Genomic DNA, 17720 nt, shown 5'->3' on the forward strand with positions numbered 1-17720 from the left:
GTTGCTGGGGGCCTGTTAGTCATAACACGGCACATCGTTTGCTGCATCGCGTGACAGATAATTAAGTACAGGTTCCTCATTACCGACCAGTGTCAGTTTCGGTTTCAAAAACGACAAGCCTCCTGGTGCAACTATCACCACCTAGCGGGTGCGGCGCTCGATCACGTCAGCGCACAGAACTGTGACGCCCTTCCGCACGGTTCGTGAGCAGCCACCGAGAAGTAGGCTGCTGGAGCAAACGCGGCGAAAAAACATGGCGGCTATGACGTCATCATAACTTGTTGCAGCGTGGTCACGTGACGGAAGCAGGGGGTCCCCAGGGTCCCCTTTGAGAGTGTCAATAGAGCGAGGATGTCGATCGATCACGCAAACTTCAAAATTCATTTAAAATACCTTCCAAGCTATATTCGCTGTTGATATTTTGCAGATGATATACGCATGTTCACGGAAATCGATCTATCTCGGCCGCGAAATTTTGTGTCAGTGCCCCTTTAACGTTACAGGAGAACCAAGTGCGCTGGAAGTGTTCTCTAAACCATAACTTCTAAACCGTAAACTTCTAAACCGTAAACTGCTCGTCAGCGCACTCGAAGGTTATAAAAAACAACATTGCCTTGTCTTGCGTTAAGTGCCCTCTCACCAAATAATGTGCGCACAAAATGAACGCCAGCTTTGACGCGCAGGTTACGCGTGTTTCAGATGTAGGTTAGCCTCACGCCGCAATACAGTTCAGCCACCGTAGCTGAACGCTTAAAGTTATTTATTTTATCGAGTCCATACACGGCTGCAGAAAGCTTTAGAACAAGCATGTCGTAGGTATTCCTCACATCCATTCCTTACCTCACAGGATTTAAGTTGGCAAGTAGGTATGGCGTCAATGTTGTGTTTAGGGCTCCCAATAAGCTAATTTCTTTTTCTTAAACCACACGAAGAAATTTACTGATTACCGTATAGGTGAAGTATTACAGGGTTTTTTGACAATAGAAATTTTCCATAAAAATTCTATGGCAGTAACGCTCCAGTCGTTTTCGCACACGTGCTCTATTCGAGGCGGACTACTTTGCCGCAGCTAAAATGACATTAACGAGAATAATTAACAATAACTCATTGATTAATTTTTTATTTCTTGGCTTGAGGGCAGTTGTTTATATTAGAAAGTTGCAGTGAGTTCCAATTTATGGCATACCAATCTTTTAGTATGCCATATTGGTATGCCAAATTGGTACGTCATAGTATGCCAATTTAGTATGCCAATTTGGTATGCCATAAAATGGCATACCAATTTATGGCATACCAAATACACAAGTAGACAGCGTATTCTTTGGGTGCGATCTTCGATGCTTATCTGTTACCTTCATAATCCATAAACAGAAAAGAGAAACTATTTCGCCTGTTTGCAACTAGAAACACCGCAGTGGAGTCTGCGTTTTATGCTTCACAGAGGAAGAAAAGTCTGATGTTGCGGTTTTCTTGCGTCTCGAAAGAAACAGATATGCACCAAACACGCAAAGGCCATGGCGATCCGTTGGCGCAAGTGAGATGACTTGCCGCTTTTCACGGAAAGATGCGGCCACGATGCGCCTTCATTGAAATTTCGTCACTTCCTTGTCACGGGTAGTTCCGGTCCGATGTAGCAGAGAGGCGCGTTTTCTGCGCGCCGGGCGCGATCAGTTTCGATTTCGCTCTTAAAATTCGATTATAGATACGTGCAATTCTCGTGATTTCAATGAAAGGGGTATGCCATAGATTGGCTTGCACTACAACTTTCTAATATAAACGGTCCCCAATTGAATAATTAGAAAATTAATTAGCGAGTTTTGGTCAATTAGTCTTGACAATGTCATTTTAGCTGCAGCAAAATATTTCTGACTCGGCACAGAGTACTGTGCGAAAACGACTGGAGCGTGAGTGTGATAGAATACTTCTAAAAAATCTGTATTATCCAAAAAATAAAAGAAAAACACCTCGTATAAGTGCCCTTTTAGCTGCGGCTGCTTCTGCGCAGTGCAAAGGGCCGCTGTGTTAAGCAAAGATTAACGGAGCATAGGAGGTCGTTAATATGATGCCTACCATGTAATCTATCCTTACATTGTCGAGAGTGTAAATGCACATCAAAATTAGGCGAATGTTCAGTATCGTAGAGAAACAAGAATGAAGAAACCGCGCCTGACAGCAGAGGCCTGGCATATGAATAGTAGTGGGAGCGCATGCGTGAACAACCCTTCGATTAACTTGCATGAGTAGGAAATGAAATGCCTGACTAGTTATCTTTCGTGTAGACCCCCTTTTTTATTGTTGTTGTTTTCCCTTGCGTTCTTTTCTTTTTCTCTTTTTTTCCTCGTTTAGATAGGTAATACATTTCCTACATTAAGAAGGTGTCATGGTTTTGCGCTTTGTAGCTGACAAGCAGCACTCAAGAACAATGCCACGAGATAAACATTTCAGCGTCGGGCACTACAACAGAGAGATAGAGAGATATATGCCGATTCGTAATGATCAGCACGCATGTTATCCTTGCATCGAAGCACGACAGCCGCCACGGCTGTGAAGAACAATCAAACAATCGTTGCTGTCTTCAAGTGAGTGTCACGTATCACCATAGCCTTTTAGAGCCCAGATAATATGGTCAATACGGTATTAGATCTTAAAGCTGTACCCGATTAAGCTGCGAGGGATGCTGTAGTCACTGAAGGTCGCACATTATATTTCAACAAAGGGGGCTCTCTGTGTCTGAGAAGAGTAGCAGGTTCACTGTACGTTTCATCAGAATTCTACCAACATATTTACCCACAAAGGGTCTCAATTGTACTTTGGAGATCAATTTACTAGAAACAAAAAAAGTAAGAGAAAGAAACCATTGTTTGGTGTTCTTGTTGCTATAGTTATCAGGTGTTTCTTTTGAAAAAGAAAACCATTTCTTATTGAAACAGGCTCTATAAACTTATGTTTATTACCTTAGCACTGTTTTCTTAATGAAGCAGGTACTCGGCAATAATATTCACCGCAAGTGACAGCTGCAATATCTGACGCGTGGGACGTTTTCTTTGCGTTGCAGGCTTGGCACTTATAGGCATGCAACGAAAGCAGTTTCGCAGAGTGAAGTTACTGGAAAGAGAAAAGAAAAAATGCAGTATGAAATCTGCGAAGAAGTTCTATTGAGACTAAAGGACAAGGTTTGCTGCATGCACGTTGTATGTCTCCTTAAAGTACATTGTGACGTCAGCCGCTTCATGCAGCAACTTTATTTCCTTGCTTACGTCTAGCAAGTAATGTGCTCACAAATAAGCTAAGCGCCTAAGCTCGCCAGTGGCCCACCGCGCTGGCGAACGAAGAATCGCAACGCAGGAGCCCCACCGCCTGGAGTCCTGAATCTTAATCGCGAAAGAGGGAACTCTGGAATGACGAGCGAAAAAAAGGGGAGCGTAAGAAAATAAAAACAAGAGCAACGCAGTGAACATTTACGACAGCGGACGAAAAGCTTCCTCCGGGAGTGAAATGCAGTGCAGTGTGTTCCGAGAGCAGAGCCGTAATCTCCAGGTTTCTGCCTACTCGGCCAAAATATTCCACTTTTCTCTCTTTCTACGCGAAGGAGGGGGAACTGCAGTGGGACAGAAAGGGTGGGTTCTTCTGACGGGATGGAGACGCGCAGCGGGTGAGAGGGGCACGACAACGCGCTCTCCGACCATGAACACAAAGACTCGTTTCGCAAGACAGCAGAAATGAAAAGGTGCACAAAAGGAGAATAGCAGCGAGGAAGTCCCGAATAAGGAAGTGTGTTTGGGAAAGACAGGGCATGGAAAGAACGGGAGGAAAGGCGAGAAAAAGAAACAATCAAAATGAGCTTGTGCTGGAAACGCGGCATTGCAGTTTGAGGAAGCGATAAAGGATCCCGTCGCACGGAGAAACCGTACTGAGTAAGCGAGGAAGAGGAGAAGGAACGTGGGGGAGGAAAATGGCACTGGAGGAAAAACAACACGGGAGCAGTTCGGAAAAGTGAAAAAAAAAAAAATAAAGAACGCGATGTCGATATTCCTTTTGATGTTCTCTTTCGTCATCCTTCTCGAATCTTACGCAACGCTGTCGTCCTCGCTGCATGGTTCCATTCTTTCGAGCTCCCTTCATTATTTCGCTACCGAGTGGCGTCTGAAAGCAAAGCTTCCTCCACAAATATTGCGCAGGAATGCATCGGCCTTTTGTGCTTCACGGAGGTTTTAGCTTTTTATAACCGCTTGTCGCGCATGCCGTTATGCGCGCGTGTGTTGGACTTATCCGAGCAGCAGAGAAGCTACTGGATACAGCTGCCGGCGGTTTCCGAGGACCACTGATAGGTGCGAAATGCCAGCCCTGCCCTCTCTCTGCCGGATGGATGCGCCACTGTTGCTGCAGACGACAGGCATGTGTTTGTCGCAGCGGTGTGTGCGCGACTGTGATGGGGGAGCCGAAGCCGCTGAGGCAGCACATTGGATCAGGATGAGCTGGGAGACAAGTGAAAGAAACCCCGGGACGTGCGAAGAGAAAGCCCAGGGTTCTTTGCAAAAAACAACAAAAAAAAAAAAAGAACGACGTATTAACGTGCACATAATATAGGATTGCAGCTTTCAAAGTGGTGTTGAAACGCAATCTCGTTTACCGTGTAGACAGGATAAAGGATGCGCTTAAATGGCGCAATCTTGGCTTTTCCACAACTAAATTAACGGCACTGCAGTAGTCATACGCATGGAAGCTACTGCAAGGGTGCATTCGGGCGTTTCATTACATCGTTAATTGGATAGTCACCACATGAAAAACTAAGAATTCATTCGTTTAGGAGCCCAGTATGGCGGCGCCTATTAATAGAAAGTAAAATCGTCAACATACAGCGATCGTTACCATCCGTCTTTGGAGTTGGAAAACTATCTGGACCCTATTTACTGCTGTTCTCGGACGAACACTGGCTGCCCGGCAATGCTGCTGCACTTGTGTGTTTTTCTCTTTGTAGTACCCATTTCCTTGGTGCCTGGTATCGCAAAACGGACGCTCATCTGGTTGACATCCCTACCTTCTGCCACTCCTTGTTTTATCTGTAAACGCTGTGCCGGCTTAGTGACCATGGCTTTACGCTACCGAATACGAGGCAGCAGTTTCGGTTTCGGGCCATGTCGGCCGTACTTTAATGGAGACGAAACGCGAAAACGCTCGCGCAACGTCCCCGTGAAACAAAAAAAAGAATAGGAAAAGAAGGAAAGAAACACCAGTTGGTTAAAGCCAGCAACTACGGCGCACTTCATAAGCATAATGCCGTTTTGGAATGTAACCGCCCACAATTTTATCTTTGAATTTTCAGGCCACGGATAATGTGCAGTTAATTCAAGATTTTAAGATCACGCTCTCTGAACAGGCACGCGGAGCCGATGTGTAGGAAGAAACGGACGAGTTTCTAAAGGGACAACCTTCTAATATCAGGAAACATTACTGGTCTGTTCATGGCTATTGTGGTCCGCTTCCTCTTCTTACAAAACGTTTCTGTCAATGCATACACCTCCTGTCAAAAATAAAACCAGATGACAACAGGGAACCATTATATTCCATCGTTTCTATTGTATTGTCATTCATTCATTCATTCATTCATGCACGAATAGAAACTGAAATAAATTAGGCATACAGCTACACTACACAAACACACGGAAAAACAAGTACAGACAGGACAGTGTGCTGGCCCAACAATAGGTGACTTAATTAGTTCAGTTTAAAGTCGTCACTATGTCCTTTCTCTGTGCCATGTAACAGCAGAATGCACAATGAATGGCCAATTACTAGCCCGCCAGCAAAGGTTACTGAAGAAAATTCACAGGGTCCCTTGCGCATTCACGCGAGACGACTCGAAGGCGAAGTCCGTCTTCTTTTTCTTCGCAGTCCATCCTCCCCCGCGCCCCACCGAAGGCTTTCTGCACCTGACGTCGTTTTACACTGCCTCCGTGATCGGCCCATGTTTGACCAAGGGGCGATGTGATGTGATGATGTCATCATTTGGCGTCACGGTTTGTGACGTCATGATGACGTCACCAATTCTGACAATCTGTAACGTCGTGATGTGGGACAATCGGGGACGCTGCGTACGCCTTAAGTCAATTTTCGCGTTTGATGAGGCATCTAAGGCTTTCGCCTTGAAAATAAATTACTTATGTAAGTATACAAAACCCTGGACCATTATACATAAAGATCACGACAACAGTGCGTCAACGTGCGCATTCGACATGGTTCGCTCCGAGAAATTAATATCTACAAAAGGGCGTACACACAAAGCGCGCGCCTTCCCACTCTCACGACCTGCGCGAATGCAGTTTCGTTCGATATAAACGGGGCCAGCGGGGGGAAAGGAACGAACAAAATATCTTTTCTCGGAGTCACTGCGACACAAGGTGGCGAGAACTTTCCTCCGCTCCGCGTACAATGTATCGATCCGATAAAGGAGCCAAGGCCTCGTTTCACTATGTGGCACCAGATGGCGCTACCGACTTCCTTCATTCCGGGCTCTTGCTGGAACCCGCTCGACGTAGGACTCAGGCCGTACAGGCCGGCCGGCGAGTGAAGGAGCCGTCCGTGCACGAGGTGGCAGCACCGGTCAAGCCACAGGTGAGCGCCGCTTGATGTAGGCTCCACACTGGCGTAGCCAGGGGTTCAACCCCCTCCAATTGTTTCAATTTCGTGCGCGTATATTTGCACGCACACATACAAGCGCACGCACGAACATGTATAAAGGGTCGTAAAGGAGAAAGTGACTACCGTATTTACTCGATTGTAAGGCGACCACGATTGTAACAAGAGGAGTGATTTTTCGTTGCGTCCAGGAAAGAAAAATAGTTATTCCGGTGTTCGATTGTAACGCGAGGGTATACTTTAGACAGCAAAACATTCCAGTAAATACGGTATTATTCTTAATAATAATGTTTGAATTGTTGGAAAGAAAAATAAGAACAAAAGTGGCCTATAAAGCAACTTGCCATCGGCTTGAAGTATTTCTTCGGAAACAACAAACTCACGAAGCGACACGTTTTACAAAACGTGTCTTGCATAATGCGTACATGAATCCGGTTCAGAAAGTTCCTCCCCCCCCCTTGCTTTGTAGCCCACGTGTCGTCTATTGCATATTCATTTATGGCTGCATATAGTACAGTCGAAAGTTGGGCGATGTAAGTACATGTAAGAGAACGTCGCGCTGTGCCTCGCAACAAACAAAGAAAGTTAAGCGTGTTAAACCGCCTGCTTTTCTGATGTAAATAGACACGTGATCGTTTGCGTGGGATGCATAGCCATGCGCCACTAAATTGTGCAACAACTTTATCTCTGAAATAGTCGCGAGTAAGTGCAGAACGCGTTGCATTATCGATAAGGGACCTTGATGTCCATGTTTAGTTGTTCATTCCTTCCTATTCTTCTATTTTCTTTTATCTCGGGATAATTGCTTCGAGTTTATTTTATTTGTTTTTTTTTTTACGTTACGGTTACGTAGATTTCCAGCTTACTGCTTTCCGGAGCTTCATTGTTTCGGGGATTTCATGCACGAGAGGTCTTGCAGTAGAAGGTAAGACAAATAAGAGAGCAATGTTTATGAAAACAGGTCCTCGCGCGCGCGTAATAATAGCGGGACTCATGCTTCGATCGACTGCGAAGTATAACACGCCTAAAAAGCGCCTTTTGTAGGCGGTGTAGGACAGGTCGGGCTTCGAAGCGCCATCAGCGAAGCGCTTTCGTCATACGCCTCGCACTGGAGCAGCCGCGATGCCATTACATATTCATGGCGATCAAATTTGGCGCGCTAGCCTTCCGCCCCTTTGCCTTGCACACGGCCAACCTCGTTACACAGTTTCACCACGAAGCACCCGCGGGGATCAATTCCGAGCTGCATTCATTCGCTCCTGTTTCACTATTTGTGTTTAGTAATGTTAACTACGGCCGCTAATTACTTTTCAATATCAGTCGCAGTCGGCTGGAGATCGCTGCGAAGGACGTCAGTATAGGCTGTTGATGATGACGCCGACGGTGATGATACCAGATCATGACGATATCTACGAGGCGGTGTTCCGAGGTGGGGAGCGAGGCGGCGAAAAAAATTGGAGACAGCGATCGAACATGATGGCGCAATCATACTCCAATGTTCCTTCGCTTTCGAAAGGGCAGGTTAGCGTGCTCTCCCGCGTCTATGTATTTGGATATACGAACAACGCGTTTCAAATCGGTTACCCCGTACATACCGGGCTATACAATAGTATACCTCAAGTGCTAGTGTACTAGTATACTCTAGTATACACTAGTTACTTCAAGTGACAAAGAAAAAAAGGAGGGGGGCGGTGTAGGTGCTCTGCCGATACAAGAGGCATTACTATTGATATCGCAGTATTGCATAGCAATACGGAGTGCGGTTTATAATTTCGATATTAATAAGATATGGGCTCTATACCCACCGCTATTAAAACCCTCGTAACGACGTCTTGGTACGCAGATTTCAATTTAAGCACACATAATCTAATACCGCTATTACGTGCAGTCTATATAACTGCTAGAATGAAGAATTAGTTGAACAACATAACTAGTTAACAGAAGCTGCATCACGCCTATGTCAACTCAAGAATTTAGGTTTATCGGCATGATCTTGTACGTTATGTTGCGCAGATGTCAACCACTGCAGCTAAATAAAAAAAAAGCGTGTCAACGCTATTTCGCGAGGACAGTCATGAGTCTATCGTTCGTGAGGACAATCAAAGAAATTTTATCTTTTGGTATCAAGTAAAAGAGGACACACGGTTAACCAAGCTGTGTGCTTCATACGTATAATGTCGAATAAAGCAAGAGCAGTCCATTTGCAAGTTTCTCGATTTACGTTTAATATATGCTTGCCGTGTGAAAAGCACAAAAATAAATAAACGCAACGAAGAGAAAATGAAAACGACACAACAGAAGAGTAAGACCATTTCTTACGCAAGAGCAGTCGTTTATTTACATCTACAGAGGCTCCCGATGCAGCGAATGACGAGGAATGTAAATTTTCCTTTATATCTTAGCTCGGTCGTGCCACGGCACTTTTATATCTGCTTGCCGTTTGCTTATTTGTCGCAGCTGTCCTTTATTATTTTCATTTCCATGTCGTAAAGGCGTCATCGTCTGGGCGCACAAAGAAACGAACGCAGCCGAGCGGTACGGCAGCGGAATGAAGATGAATGATCGTACACGTACGGTGCGCTCGCCGGCGAGAGATATCCCGCGTTGATCGCCCGCAGCCGCGCGGAAGCATGAGCAAAGAGCTACTCTGCCGCGTTGCGGCGGCGCGTGGCGCGCGCGCCGGCAGCGCCGGCACCGGCAGCTCCGCTGGTGTCCGGCCGTTTCGTCGGCGCTGCTGGCGTTGACGTCACCGCCGCTCCGCCAATGGTGGCGAGGCTGGGTTCCAACCACATTTTTTCTGCCGAGGGGAGAACGCCAGCGTGTGCGCCTTCACGAATTACTGTTTTATCGCGAGAACTGATAGTATTTCTTGTCAAATGACCTTCACGACTAACAAATATGTCTTAGTAACGATAAGAATGAAAGCCTTATTGCTAAATGTTAAAGTTAGCGCGTAATATTTGTGTTTGTAGCCGGACTCTCTGACGGAGGCACCCCCCCGCAGGTTGAAGTCGGGAAGCTCCCTGAGACCTCAGCTGATATTGGAGCGATGGGCGCAGAAGCTGTGGATTACCAGCTCGGATACGGAATGGGGATGGAGTGCTCGTGAGCGGGCGATCGAAGGCGGCCCGTCTTCCTTTGTCTGACTGTCCAACGATCGGAACCCTCCCCGGAAACGTACTGGGAGCTTCCTCAATTTCCAAGTACCGGGATTTCAAGCAGAGTGTGAAGCGAGTGTTGTGCGGCTTGTGCGAGGCTTTCGCTTTGCGAGGCTCTCCCGCGTCGTCTGCTGTCAGGTGAAAAATTTTCGGCTGCTCGCAACCGGCACAAAAAAGCGACGTCTTCTGCCGCCCTTTTCGTGCTTCTTACTCATCAGGCCCGTCTTGAAATGCTCAGTTATCTGACGCATAAGCTTCGGACACCAGAACTGAATGGGAGTAGCTCGTTTCACACGAAGGTAAGCCCGCCCGTCTCATTTTTGTTTCCTCAACGTCAGGCTACCGCTCGGAGCCGGCGCCGGCGCTAGGCCTAACCCTCCTTTAGAATCATGGCTGACAGGTAGACTTTCTGACCGGATTAACCTACCTAGATTATTCGGGTCGGCTTATTTCACCTTGCACATGGTGCAGCGATGATTCCGAAGCAATCGTGATTCGCAGTCTAGCCCTCTGCGCTGGTGTGTGTTGCATTAGGTTTGGGTTTATCGCGGGGTGCCACTGTCGATTAACCGGTATTTTCCGTGTCTGCGACGTTGGAGCTCTCGGTTCCCGGACTCGTTTTTTCTCCTAATACCCGGTTTAAACGCTTTCGTTTCTCATCGGTAGGGTTGCTAAGATCCTCAGTGTAATTTTTTTTTCAACCTCTTGATCGTGGTGTGCGCAAGCACCCAGCGGCAAGCCCGTCCGCCCTTTGTGTTACGAGTCGCCGACGTTGCCGGCTAGCTCACGCGTCAACGTTGGATTTTCAGGCAGCGCTCCGAGCCGAGTTTACGCTCCAGGTGGGCTGAAAAATTACCTTCTGCGCACACTGAAAACATATATTGGAAAGTTAGTCTCGTGTCGAAAACACCTTTGGCTGATCGCCGGTCGTGGAAATAATTGCGTCGTGTGTCAACGCAAAACAACGATCATTGGCCGGGTCGCCGCCGTAACAACATTTCCGTGTTTTTAGGGCACATTAACTCGCCGAAAATCCTCGCTTCGCCGTCGAAGTATTGTAATCGAAATGGCCGTGTACACGCGTTACGCAACTCGCTCCCGGCATTGTTTACTCCCTAACTAAAAACAATTCCGGCGACGCCTACTTGTTTGTGCCGTTCGTTACGCGCATTGTACTACATCCGAAGGGCTGTGCTGTTTGCCCAATTTCAATTTTTGCGTCTGCCTACGTATCCCACGCGGCGTCTCCTCTAGTGTAAGACAGTCTCGTGTGTGTTACGTGCGCGGAAAGCACGAAATTTCTGAACGGCCGACCATTTAATCGTCATTTTTACTACGCTCGCTACACGATCACTCGCTTCGTATGTTTGTTCGTGCTTCCTTTTTCGCGCGTGTTGTTCTTCTCGTCGTCTCGGTTGTTTTATGCGTCCGTTGGTTTGCTTTTGTGCATGCTTGTATGAGCGTCGTGCGGCTACAAATTGACCGGCGTCGTGGCACCGGGGCTCAGTCCGTAGGCGGCCGTCGGCGGGTTCGCACCGACGGCTCTCGCCCCGTGCTGCTCTTGCGTTCGCCGGTCTTCGACGACTCGACGTCGTCGGTGAAGTGATGCGGCCGGACTTTGCCGTTTCATCGCTGTGCCCCTGGGTCGCCGTCACCTCCTAAGAGCCCTCCGCCGTACCGGCCTTTTCCAATTTCTCGTTCCTGTTCCCGCACACCTACCTTCCAACATGGTATGGCTTTTCCGTCATACTACGTGACTCCGCCTCTCTCCGTTCTTTTCATCTTTCCGAGTTCTTTCCCCGTGCCAGCGATGGCCCTTGCGTTTTTGTTGAAGCACCGTGCAATCTGTTCTTCCCTACCGTCCAGCACAACTTGTTTCTTCGTGGCGCTTTCACGGCGCTTTTTGATTGTCGCAAGAGATATGTAGATGGGCGTCAAGCGTAGGCACCGAGAGTTTATTCCTCAGATGCTCCATATTGCGCAACCTTGCTCTAATTTACTGCTTTTGGCGTGTTTTTTTTTTTTTTAAATTTTTTTTTCGACGGTGATTTAAAATGGCAGCAACCGTCGCTTCGCACTACAGTCTCTTTTGCACCACCCCGTTTGAATGGTAAATTAGAAACCCCTCGTGATCATATGCTGCCTCATCTTGCCTCTTACATTTATTCATGTCTCGGAGATGGACAGTTTGATTTCGTTTGTTTAGCCGTTATGTTTTCGAAAGGAGAGAAAAACGCGAGAAACAATCCCGCGTAGGATGGGCAGATGTTGCAAGATTTTAACACACCCCCCCCTGTTCTTCGTTTTTTTTTTTTTTTTTTTTCGCGGCTTACTTTTCGTCTCTCTGAACAGCAGGCCATTCGTCATGCGAGGCGGTCGTGGATCTTCTCGAGAAAGAACGCGCTCCTGCTTTAAACGCCAGCGCTTGCGTAAGTCGTATGTGTGTCGAAATCGGGCCAATCGTGCTTAGTAAACTGGTGCGGCTCTGATAGAGTGTAACCTAGTTTAGCGCGAGGGTGATAATGCCCGCAGTCGTGGCTCTTCACACCTTCTTTGTAACCTCGTGGCATCAGTGAAGATGATCGGCCGGTTTTGGCTTGCTGCCACAGACGTCGGAAGAGCCCGACCATATTATCATTGAATACAGTGAAACCTCTGTGATACGAATCTCACGGGACCACCAAAAATATTTGTATCATCCGAAATTCGTATCACCATAAAGCATGGAAAATTAGCATGCGACGAAAGAAAGCTGACGTACATTTTCATTTATTGTTTTTCATGGCCGCAGCAACCTCAGGGAGAACCCTGAATGACTGTCAGTTAAGTTTTTAGATGTCGGCAGTCATACCAGCACTCGTAAATAAACAGCTCGTACGCGCGTACTTAATGAACCAGGTGCGTTGTGACCCGCGGCAGCCCCAAATTTTAATGTTGAGCACTGCAGCGAAAGTAACGAAAGAAGCGCTTTCAGGCGATGCATTAAGGCCACAAAATTACAGAACCACGGTCCTGTGTTATGATTTTGTTATCGGGGAGATGTTGGGGATGTTTTGGGGGGGATTTGTGGCCGTGCCCGCACAAGTGCAACCTCAACGGTCGCGCATGTTGACGTTGTGAGGCCTGACTCCTTCGCGAAGACCGTCCTCGCCGCGACTTTCAGTCCTCGTCCACCTTCCATAGGAAATCTGATGCACGAGGTAGGCACGTGTAAACAGAGCACAAAGACAGCAGCCCGTGTCGACGCTTTAGAAAAAAAAAAAAAAGCATGGCGCTAAAGGCCTCTGTAATCAAAACGCGAAGGCACACGGGCACATAAGAGCCTCAGAGATCCGCGCACACAATCTCGGAGGCCGTGACGCGTCTCTGAAGGTCTATTCTGACCGTAAGAAAAGGGTTTTTCTTACACCGTGATTCTGACCATTCGGCGATGCGGCGCGCATGCCCACGCTTGCGTTCCCGCGCTCGCACGTGCTTGGCGCGTCTTCCGCGACAGCGCGCACAGCACCTCTTCGCGCCTGGGCGGTACCGTACGTTCGTATCAAACGTCGCTGGGTAAAAATCGGTTCGCAACAACCGTACTCCATTACATTGCAGGCCAATGGGCCTTGGCCGGGACCAACAAAAAAATCGTATCACCCCGAAATTCGTATGAGCTGTGATCGTATCACCGAGGTTTCACTGTAATCGGCCGAACGTGAATGTGGATACACGACGGTGACAAGGTCTCGGGTTCGAGTGCCTGCCGCATTTCCAAAGATCTCGGAACGTGAAAACGCGCGTGTAATTAAATTAGACTTGCATCAAATTCGAAAAATCTGGATTATAGGGGAAATTGAACTGGGCTGGTCTGTGCATGCCGCAGCAGCCTGACTCCATTCCCGCTCGGCTGGTCGCGTTTCAAGTTGCAGCTTTGCTTTTTGATCGGCGGCGGCTACGTGCTAATATAATTCATTAATAAGTGATTGGGTATAACGTGCGAAAACAACGAAATGATTGACATTATTATAAGGCAGACCATTTCGGGCCTTTCCAGATTTAATTTTCACCATGCACCTACATCACCAGTGTTCTTGCGTTTCGCCCCCATCGAAATACGGCCGCCGTGGCCGGGAGTAGAACCCGCGTCGTTGAACTTTGCGGCAGTGCTGCACTTGAGTCGCTTGGATACCGCGGTGGGTTGCTGCGCCTTTGTGAGGCCGCAGCGTAAAATATATATAAATAAAAGCGCTTGCTTTCAGAATCGGGTGCTCGATTAAAATAAGCGCTATGGGTCAGGATCGCGTTGGGTTCAATCATTACGGGCGAAGTATGTATACAAGGCGTTGTGCAGCCCTGGGCGATGGTAATTTTTATTAGGCCTTTTAGTGTCATCAGTGCTTGCCTAGGTGCCGCTATACTGTGAGCTTTACCAGTGAACTCGGCTGTTGCGGCTTGTGACCGCGTTCTCCGCTGCAGCCGGGAAACCCGGAAGCGGCTGTCGTGCGCGCTTTAGGCCGGTGCTGAGCGGCGGCGTGGCTTCCGGTAGAGATAATCGGCGGACGTTGTTTTATCGGGCCGACACGTAACTCGCTCTCCGTGTACTGGCGAGTACTGCGTGCCTGCTGTAGCGGGTGTTCAAAAACCGGGTCGTAATTGTAGGACAAACGTGCTGTGTTCGTAAATTACAGTTAGGCGGCTGCGCTCACCTGCACCGCAGAAAGCTCGATAACTAAGAAAATAAAGAAAGGCAAAGACGGCGCTGACCCGAACCTCCAGCAACACTGACGCTAGCCGTATCGAAGATCAAGAAAAGCATCATTGTGAGGTTTTACGCGCAAGAAGCGCACTGCTATTATGAGGCACACTTAATAGGTGGGAAGGGATTAACTTTTACCATCTCGGGTTTACTGAGCATGCTCGTAAAATTAAATACACGGTTGTTTTTGCATTTTGCGATCGGTCAGTGGTATTGATCCGTAGAAGTACTTTTGTTGAGCGCGTTGGTAAAACATAGCTGAAGGCCCAAATTAAACCATACACGCAGGGGCGGGATGGGCGCCTGTGTCTCGACTTATTGGCGGTATTCTGCTGCTGGGCACGAGATTGCGGGTGGACCGGCCGCATTCACGGATGGGCGCGGTATGCAGGAACGCCCGTCAGAGCTAACCGGGAGGCATTCCACTATAACGACGTCCCCCAGTATTGCTTTCAGGCCGATTTCGATTGCAGTTTATTTCGAGTACATTCGTTGATGCGAAGCTCACTTTTCTTGGCCATGGTACATTGCACTAGTGGAGCAACCAAACAGTCGATGGAATATGATGACATGCGTACAAAATATGCGTTTTTTATGATAAATCCGTACCAACCAGCTCGGCTTCCTTTTGTTTTTGTGCGTACAAAGCTTGCACCACAGCAGTAATCGTGCCTCTCACTCGCACCTAACTTGGGATTCGTGCCGGTTGCGCCAATTCGTGCGCGAGAATTGAGTTTATCGTAGCGAGTTGAGTGTTCGCAGGAGTGATTGCTTCGACGCGATTGGGCTCGCTTACGAGGTCTTGGCGGTTCGGCCTATCGAAGTGGCGTGCTTCAACGAGCACGGGCGTATATTTTCTTTCGCCGTGCCCGGCACGTGGTTATCACTTGCAATACGAGGCCGCAGCGCGCTCCACGCGGGCTCGGGGGATCAGACTGCTCGGCGAGCCGGTTGCAACGCGCTCGCTGATCGCTCACAGCCTTGACTTTTACGAGCACAGGGAAGGCAAAATTAAAAAAAAAAAATCACTTTTCTTTCATTGCAATTTGGGAAGTGTGAGCATTTCTGCATATTTTCCACATTTGTGCCGTTCTTAAAACGTATTTTTTGTGGCTGAAAACAAGCTTTTCCGGAAACAAGTGGTGCATCCCAGGACAAGCCCCTCGTATGAGCTCCGTGCTTACGGCCCATTTTTCTAAAACAAAAGCTTCGTGTACGAAAGCCAAAATGCTTGTCTGGAGTGAGCGGTGTATAAGCAATTGTCAGGTAACTTCTAAGGCAATCCGAAGACGCTGTGCATTTTTATTCGCACTTGTTCTTCGGAGCGCGTCTATTCGAACGCTTTCAGCTCTTAGCCTCATTACATCTTGTTTTTGTCGTGCCTGTCGATAAGTTGAGATGCTAAGGGTAAAGAAGTTCTTCAGCAAGTGTAAGTTTTATGCCAACCAATACAGCTGTCTTGTAAATGCAAATGCCGGTGACGTATTGAGGTGCTGAACGCTGAACTAGCAAGCTCTTCATCGATGAACCTCTCGGCCTTTTCAGCGTCCTTCGAGGCGTATCGCGGGCAAGGTGACAACGAGTATGATGCAATGGACATGAATATTGTTTGTTATGCAATTACACCGAATTGCGCGTGCAAACTGCGCACTGCAAGTGTTGAACTAATGGGAATTGCGTCGCAGAGTCCTTGCTGTCTTTGTTTAGGCTTCAGAGTCTTAAGGATTGCGACAGTGGATGTTGTTCTTTTGTTTAATGATGGTAGTATTGCACAAGCCAAAAAATTGAAATAATTAGCATTGAAGCTTGGCCAAAATACAGTCAGTATGCTGGAGAAAAGTTAACCACAATCGACGATACATTGCGGATAGAGCTGCAGGACAGCTCGCAAAAGAAGCAAGGCAAGCACGACGACAGGCTCGAAAGTGAAAAATTGACTTTGGCAATCATTACCAAGCTTGTAGCTACTAAATGAAATAGTTGAACGGTGTTTGTGCCAAAGTATGTTCGCTTTTCAGCTGCTTTCTAACTTGAAACTTGATTATCTCAAAACCACGTTTTTGATCACTTAAGTACCATTTTTTCCTATGTATTCCAAGATAACCAGTTGATTATTTTTTCTTGTATTCTTCATAAATGCATACAACTACTCAAGCAGAAGTGAAGTTTTACGCTTTACAGTTTTCGTGTTAAAAGTTTTCAAAGAAGCAAAATAGCTCAAAAATTAGGGCCTAGTGGTAAAAGAATCACCAAAATTCCAATATTAGTGAGATTTAAATAAATCAGCTTCAGTTAAAAGAAAGGAAAGTTTGGAGAAAAAAAATGATATATGAATTATGTGGATACCCCTTTTAGTCACTGAGAAAACGGCACCTCAAGATGGCCAGAAATGCATGGGATGCGTAGAGAGCGAGTTTAAAGGGGGTATGCTCTTGACGTCATCCGCGGGGTTGCCGTTTTGACGGTTCGCGCAGTCTCTGCACGCGCAAAATACTCGCTGCACGCGCTGCGTCGGAGATCCGTACGGCAGACCTCCTGCACGCCGACCAACGGACAGTACAGACGGCGTGTACGAACCGACCTCCGAGATGGCGCTGCGATGGTGTTGCCGCCTTGCGGATCAGGGCTCAGTGCATACAGGCGTGGCTTATTCTCGTCTCTTTGACAGCAATGACATCGTTAGGTGCGGTGCCAAAATGCCACTCAAGGGAAGCATTCAATTAAGAAATTGCACTTCTGTGACACCTAATATATCACTCTCGCCGTGCGCTGCGACTCGGTATAAGCCGCGGAGAAACAATTGATTTGTGCAGTTCCACTGTAGCGTTGCGTCATATGGATATGCAGGGGGCAATACTTTACAACGTAATTGTGTTCGCTAAAAACTCGTTTGACCTCGCGCATTTCAATGGAGGAACAATCGACTTGCGCAGTCTCGATGTAGCGTTGTGAGTACTAACACGGGCATAGAAAGGCCAAACATTCTTACGACGTAAATGTATAATTAATGCCTTCACCTCGAGCGTAGCCGACTTGATAAGTGTTACGTTCTGGTAGAAAGAGGGCGATCGTTTGTGCATTTTGTGATCAGTACTCGTATCTCGACGGTTTAGTCAGTCTTTGCACGCGGTTTGTTTTATGTATAACGAATCGAATAACCAGCTGAACGCATACTTTAATTATTCACT

The 17720-nt window shown here is 47.4% G+C and overlaps 1 pseudogene; it reads left to right on the top strand.

Annotated features, from left to right (window-relative positions):
• The first annotated feature begins 9622 nt into the window (after positions 1–9622).
• Positions 9623–17720, top strand: part of LOC119373823 (uncharacterized) — a 110621-nt pseudogene continuing 102523 nt past the window's right edge.

This window comes from Rhipicephalus sanguineus, chromosome 11, assembly GCF_013339695.2.
Source record: "Rhipicephalus sanguineus isolate Rsan-2018 chromosome 11, BIME_Rsan_1.4, whole genome shotgun sequence".
Lineage (NCBI taxonomy): Eukaryota > Metazoa > Arthropoda > Arachnida > Ixodida > Ixodidae > Rhipicephalus > Rhipicephalus sanguineus.